We start from the raw sequence: 6,119 nt of genomic DNA, 5'->3' as shown, positions 1-6,119 counted from the left end.
AAAATATCCTTCTTTTAATTTCTTTTAAAGCATTTGTTTAACTATGAGAAACAGGTAACTATGCAAACCCTAGGACTGTCGTAAGTGAATTAAATGTACCTATTTCTGGATTATCACTATCGATTGTCAGGCTTAATCAGTTAGAAAGTAAAAGTAATTTTTACCTCTTTCTGCTAAACTAGAGAACAGAGTGAGTATGGGAAGATGACCTTTTTCCTAGCAAAATGGCAAATTCTCAAGGTCGTAAGTGACAGATTGCTCTCCTGAGTCCCCAGCTTGGCTCCCAGCTGCCAAAAGGTCATCTTCATCTGGATATGTGCAGACACCACACGCTCAGCTCATGCAGAACAACTTCACCCCGAGCCTCCTCCAGCACTCGCTCCATCAATGCCATCATCATCATCCACGCTGGGCAAACCTAGGACCCAGACTCCTCTTTCTTTTCCCCTCTTTCCCTGCCTTCCATGTGTCCTCCAAGTATGACTCAGGACACTACCTACGTCAGTGGTTCCCAAACTTGGCTGAGTATCCGAATCCCCTAAAGGAGGAGTTCTTTATTTTTTTTTTGGAGATGGCTGGAGTGCAGTGCTGTGACCTTGGCTCACTGCAACCTCTGCCTTCTGGGTTCAAGCTATTCTCCTGCCTCAGCCTCCCGAGCAGCTGGGATTACATGCACCTGCCACCACGCCTGGCTAATTTTTGTATTTTTTGTAGAGATGGGGTTTCACCACGTTGGCCAAGCTGGTCTCGAACTCCTGACCTCAGGTGATCCACACGCTCAGCCTCCCAAAATGCTGGGATTACAGGTGTGAGCCACTGCACTCAGTCCTGCTAAAGGACTTCTAAATGAATTCAGATTTGGAGTCCCCTTCCTAGAGACTGAGTCAGTACATCTGAAAGTGGCCTGAGCATCTGCATTTTAAAGTCCTCCCCAGCCTCCTAAGGTGATTTAATAATGACCAGGATTTTGGACCAGCTGTCCTAAGCATCTCCATCCCCACTACTGCTGCCCTAGTTCAGCCCCCAGCACCTGCAGCCCCGCTTCTGCCCTCAAGCTCTGTATTCTCTCAGCCATCCTCTACCGCATTCAACAATACCACAGCACACACTTTGTTAACCAGTGGAAGTATAAAGATGAATAAACCATACTCCTCCCCTCAAGACAACTCTTTCATGAGGGAGATAACCGAGGCAATAGGAATTCATGAGACCACTGCTCTAACTAGAAGAATAAGAAGTACCAGAAGGTCACAAAAGAGGAACTGATTAACTCAACCTGAGAAAGTCTCCTAAAGCTTCACAGAGGAAGGAATGCTGAAGTGGGGATGAAGAGTTGATCAGAAAAAAACTAAGGATGGGAGGGAGGGAGAGGACATTTCAGATAGTGCTAAGCATGGGGATAATAGGACTACATTGGCTTTTTTTTGTTTGTTGACTTGTGGAAGCGCAGTTTCTGTTCTTATAGGCAAATGTTGGGTTCCTTCTTTCTTTCTTTTTTTTTTTTTATTTTTGTGGATACATAATAGTTGTATATTTTTATGGGGTACGTTAGATTTTTTTTTGAGACAGGGTCTTGCTCCATCACAATTGCAGTGGTGCAATCTCAGCTCACTGCAGTCTCCGCCTCCTGGGTTCAAGTGATTCTCCTGCCTCAACCTCCCAAGTATGTGGGACTACCGGGTGGGTGCCACCATGCCCAGCTAATTTTTGTATTTTTAATAGAGACGGGGTTTCACCATGTTGGCCAGGCTGGTCTCAAACACCTGACCTCAAGTGCTCCACCCGCCTTGGCCTCCTGAAGTGCTGGGATTGCAGGAATGAGCCACCGCGTGGGGCCCATTCTGTGCTTTACAACTCCCAGCTGTGGAAGTCAGCAAGGCAAGCCACTTAACCTTTCTGAATCTGTTTTATCATCTTATAAACCAGGTTTAATAATAATTACCAAGTAGGTTTGAGGATTTAAAGAGAAAAATGCTTATTAAAACATTCCCAGTCTAATGTTCTCTTTCTTGACATGGGTGGCTACACAGGCATCTGCTTTGTGAGAATTCATTGAATTGTATGTTTTTTTTGTGCACTTTTCTGTATGTGTGTTGATGTCAATTAAAAAGTTAGAAACAATTGTCTAGCTTACTGGCGTCTTAATAAATGTTCTAAATATTGGTTCTCTTTCCTCCTTGTCTTTTCCTGTTGGAAGCAGATGACCAGAGCTGGGTTGGATGGCTAATGCAGGAATGACATGCCAACATTTGCAAGAGGTGGAATGTGCTGTTACACTGACGTACAAAGAGCAGTAAGATGAAATTTAATAGCAACCAACATGCAGGAGGTTCAAAAAGAAACAGCACAAGTAATGAGTGGAAGATGTGATTTAAGAGGAATTATGAAAAAGCTCAGAGATTTTTAAATGACGCAAACGTAATCTGAGTCAACAGCCCAGCTTTGCCACTAAACTCTATGACCCTCTGCAAAACAAGCAAGCAGATAAACCCAAACTGTAACCAAACCAAAACAGAAATCTCAATACAAGGTTAGGTTTCTGTAGCAGTGTAATGCTCAAATCCTAGAAATAAATACACCCATTGATTCCTTCATCCATCGGATCATATCTACATTGTAGGCTTTCAGTCATGGAAGCCTCTTCTTAGGATGGGTCTAGACCATTGACCATGTCCAAAGTTCAATGACTAGGATCATGAGAGGTCTTAAAACCATGGCCGGGCACAGTGGCTCATGCCTGTAATCCCAGCACTTTGGGAGGCCAAGGCAGGCAGATCACTTGAGGCTAGGAGTTCGAGATCAGCCTGGCCAGCATAGCAAAACCCTGCCTCTACTAGAAATACAGAAATTAGCTGGGTGTGTTGGCGCCCGCCTGTAATCCCAGCTACCCCAGTGGCTGAGGCACGAGAATCACTTGAGCCTGGGAGGCGGAGGTTGCAGTGAGCTGAGATTGTGCCACTGCACTCCAGCCTGGGCAACAGAGCGAGACTCTGTCTCAAACAAACAATAAAACAAAACAAAACAAAACACCTCATATCATATAAAGATCTGGAGAATTTTTAGCTTTAAGAAAATATTTGGGCCGGGTGTGGTGGCTCACGCCTGTAATCCCAGCTCTTTAGGAGGCTGAGGCAGGCGGATCACGAGGTCAGGAGATCAAGACCATCCTGGCTAACACGGCGAAACTCCGTTTCTACTAAAAATACAAAAAATTAGCCGGGCGTGGTGGCGGGCGCCTGTAGTCCCAGCTACTCAGGAGGCTGAGGCAGGAGAACAGCCTGAACCCAGGAGGAGGAGCTTGCAGTGAGCCGAGATTGCGCCACTGCACTCCAGCCTGGGTGACAGAGTGAGACTCCATCTCAAAAAAATAAAAAATTTAAAAATTTTAAAAAAGAAAATAAAATAAAAAGAAAATATTTGGAGGCTGACTGGGAAGGCTTCAAGCATTTGAAAAGATTTTGTCAAGAGTGATTGGATTTATTCTATGTAGTTCATTGAAGGAAAATTCAGTTCAATAAGGTGAAAGTCTGGAAAAGAGTATTTTGAGCCATTTTAAGGAATGAGGTAGCATTCTCTTTCCCTCTCCCAACATGGCGCCTCAGCAAAAAAGAAGAACAAGAATGGGAAGATTATCTCCCTAACAGACTTTCTGGCTGAGGATGGGAGTACTGGCGGAGGAAGAACCTATGTTTCCAAACCAGTCAGCTGGGCTGATGAAACGGATGATCTGGAAGGAGAATTTCAACAACTCGGCACAGTAATGACGATGATGCGTATAGGGCGCCTCCAACTGACCGTTCCATCCTTCCCACTGCTCCACGGGCTGCTCGGGAACCCAATATCGACCGGAGCCGTCTTCCCAAATCGCCACCCAACACTGCTTTCCTGGGGAACCTCTCCTATGATGTTATAGAAGAGTCAGTTAGGGAATTCTTTAGAGGATTAAACATCAGTGCAGTGCATTTACCACGTGAACCCAGCAATTCAGAGAGGTTGAAAGGTTTTGGTTATGCTGCATTTGAGGACCTGGATTCCCTGCTCAGTGCCCTGAGTCTCAGTGAAGGGTATCTAGGTAACAGGAGAATTCGAGTGGAGGTTGCTGATCAAGCACAGGATAAAGACAGGGATGATCGTTCTTTTGGCCGTGATGGAAATGGGGATTCTGACAAAACAGATACAGACTGGAGGGCTCGTTCTGCCACAGACAGCTTTGATGACTACTCGTCCAGAAGAGGTGATGATAGCTTTGGAGACAAGTGTCGAGATGGTTATGATTCAGACTGGTATGGTGATGGGGATCGGGATGGGGATCGGGATGGGGATGGGGATGGCCCACGCCGGGATATGGATTGATGCGGTGGCCGGGGTCGCTGTGATGACCGAGGCAGCAGAGACTCTGATGGAGGCTGTGATTCCCGGACAGGCAGTGGCGGAAGAGCATTCGGCCGTGGGTACCGCAGGGATGATGTCTACAGAGGACTCGGGGACCGCTATGAAGACCGATACGACAGGATGATGAGTCGTGGAGCTCCAGAGATGAGATGATTACTCTCGGGATGAGTGTAGGCGTGATGATAGAGGTCCCCCCGCCAAAGACCCAAACTGAATCTCACGCCTCCGAGTACTCCTAAGGAAGATGATTCCTCTGCTGGTACCTCCCAGTGCAGTCCAGCTGCTTCTATCTTTGGAGGGGCAAAGCCCGTTGACACAGCTGCTAGAGAAAAAGAAATAGAAGAACCGCTACAGAAGGAACGAGAGAAGTTGCAGCGTCAGCTGGATAAGCCAAAACCAGAACGACGGCCTCGGGAGAGACACCCAAGCTGGCGCAGTGAAGAAACTCAGGAACGGGAACGGTCGAGGACAGGAAGTGAGTCATCGCAGACCGGGACCTCCGCCACATCTGGCAGAAATGCACGAAGGAGAGAGAGTGAGAAGTCTCTAGAAAATGAAACACTCAATAAGGAGGAAGATTGTCACTCTCCAACTTCTAAACCTCCCAAACCTGATCAGCCCCTAAAGGTAATGCCAGCCCCTCCACCAAAGGAGAATGCTTGGGTGAAGCGAAGTTCTAACCCTCCTGCTCCATCTCAGAGCTCAGACACAGAGCAGCAATCCCCTGCAAGTGGTGGGGGAAAAGTAGCTCTGGCTCAACCATCTGAGGAAGGACCAGCAAGGAAAGATGAAAATAAAGTAGATGGGATGAATGTCCCAAAAGGCCAAACTGGGAACACTAGCTGTGGTCCAGGAGATGGAGGGAACAAAAACCGCTGGAAGGAGTCAGATAGGAAAGATGGCAAAAAGGATCAAGACTCCAGATCTGCACCTGAGCCAAAGAAACCTGAGGAAAACCCAGCTTCCAAGTTCTGTTCTGCAAGCAAGTATGCTGCTGTCTCTGTTGATGGTGAAGATGAAAACGAGGGAGAAGATTACACGGAATAGACCTCTACATCCTGTGCTTTCTCCTAGTTTCTCTCCACCCTGGAACATTCGAGAGCAAATCAAACCTCTATCCAGACAAGACAAAATAAAACTCACCATCTCCTTAAGACCTTTCTTACCTTTTTTTAAAAACAAAAAATGAAATTCTTTTGCATGCTGCTGCAGCCTTTAAAGTATTGAAGTAACTGGAGAATCGCCAATATAGCCAGAAACAGACTACAGCTTTTTAGAGGAAGAATTGTGGTGCCTTATGTCACCATGCAGTTGCCACGTGATTAGTGCCTAGGGGCTGCCATTTAGCAGAAATGGTAATGACAGTGATATAACATCTGCAATCTGGTTGGGCAGTAGGGGAGAAAGGTAGAAGGAAAAGTGTGAGATTTCTACCTTTTAGTTTTTATCCTATTGTGGCATATATGAATTCTCAAACATTATCTGAATACATTTTCCACTCTTGGAAAGGTAGATTTAGCCTCAAGTTGGTTTAGTGTCCAGGAGGCTGCCAGCCCCTCCTCTGATTTAATTCTGAGTTTTGGGGGTCAGCCTAGGGGGAATTCCTTTTTTTTAACCCCGCAGAGGGGTAGTTGGGAGTGAGTCTGTAGGCCATAAAGAATAGGACTGCATTGGACCAAAATAAATGGGAAAATCATGGTTTGAAAAGAAGCTTTTGGGAAGTGATG

The 6,119-nt window shown here is 46.1% G+C and overlaps 1 pseudogene; it reads left to right on the top strand.

The window, feature by feature from the left end:
• The window catches only part of LOC105545724, a 17,540-nt pseudogene extending 12,016 nt beyond the window's left edge, over positions 1-5,524 (top strand).
• The last annotated feature ends 595 nt before the right edge of the window (positions 5,525-6,119 follow it).

This window comes from Mandrillus leucophaeus, unplaced genomic scaffold, assembly GCF_000951045.1.
Source record: "Mandrillus leucophaeus isolate KB7577 unplaced genomic scaffold, Mleu.le_1.0 Scaffold337, whole genome shotgun sequence".
Classification (NCBI taxonomy): Eukaryota; Metazoa; Chordata; class Mammalia; order Primates; family Cercopithecidae; genus Mandrillus; species Mandrillus leucophaeus.
This window is presented reverse-complemented; position numbering and strand designations above follow the sequence as displayed.